This window comes from Platalea leucorodia (genome assembly GCF_965183815.1).
Source record: "Platalea leucorodia genome assembly, chromosome: 3".
Lineage (NCBI taxonomy): Eukaryota > Metazoa > Chordata > Aves > Pelecaniformes > Threskiornithidae > Platalea > Platalea leucorodia.
This window is the reverse complement of record NC_138825.1, coordinates 26,869,815-26,871,210: the sequence shown is the minus strand read 5'-3', so window position 1 is coordinate 26,871,210 and position 1,396 is coordinate 26,869,815.

Genomic DNA, 1,396 nt, shown 5'->3' with positions numbered 1-1,396 from the left:
AATGGGTATGAAGTTAAGCAGGTATTTCTGCATTAATAAAACAATCACTAAACGTTGCACATCATAGTAAAGCAGTTTAATTTGTCTTACAGTTGATCATGAGCAACAGGAATTATAGTTACCTCTGTCCTTAGGAGTTTGTTCATCTTTGTATCGTTGGGATTTTTCTTAAATCATACAGTGTTTATTCTGGAAACTTCACAGTTCATAGAAAACAGAACACAAACCAGTAGCTTATATATGTGGGAGTTTGTGTACGAAGAGAGCAGAATTGCAGAATTTAGGGAAGTGTTTAGGATGAAGGTTACCAAAACAATGTTGTTGTGCCTCTTGCTAGCAAAAGGAAGGAATAGATGGAGGTTACAGCTGGTGCTAGGCAGAAGTGTGGTTGTAAGGCAAAAGCAAAGCCAGGGCAAAGACAAACTTCTCAAAATTGTTTGCTTAGAGGTACACCTCAAAATGCAAAGGAAGCCAAAGAGGAGTTAGCAGCTGTCGCACCTCCAGTGCAAAATGGTGCACTCTAAATTGCGCTGAATACACCTTGGTAGTTTTAATAAATGTGGTGAACCTCTGGCTTTTCCTGAGGTTGCAACAGCTAAACCTCAGAGTCTGCCTTTCTCTGAGCGAGTTAAAAGCAGGCACCGTCATGATAGGCATCTGCTTTAAGATCACAGGAAGTTGTATGTGAGATATAAAAGGCAAATATAAACTCTTTTAACATCACTTGTAGTCTGTTACTGATCAATCAGGCATCAAAAATCTATAGGCAGGTAGGCAGAAGAGGCAAAATATACAGGCAACGGTATCTAGACTATTTAATGGGCAACTGGTCCATTTTTTATAACCGACATCCTTAAAATGAATACTGAAGTAGAACTTCAGCAAAATAAATCCTCATTGCTGTTACTGATATGGAAGTTTTCCCTTGGACTGGCACAAAAGGGAGAACTGAGATTCGGGGACTGTGATCTCTACTGCTGCTTCAGGGCGGTGACTTTGTCTTAATGCAGACCAGGTCACCTGTTACGCTCACTGAATCTTAGGAGTCGTGATTTTTAAAAGTAACGCCTGCACCCTGATATCCGATGATCCATTTGACAGATGTATGTCACCACAAAGCTCCGTTCTGGGGAACTGCAATGTTCTGCAGTAGAAGGAGGATCACGAGTGCAGAAAATTTTTGTCTTGGGAACCCAATCCCACCTCCAAAGAAACTATTCATTTAGGTTTATAAATATTTACTTACAGAAATACAATGCCTGTTCTGACAGATGTTCCTGTGAACTTCCCAGACAAGTAGTACCCAGACGAATCAGGATATTCCTAAAAGCTAAGAAAAAAAACCAACCCAGTCCTCAATTTTTGCAAGAGGGAGCGTTTTAAAAGGTCTCTGTTG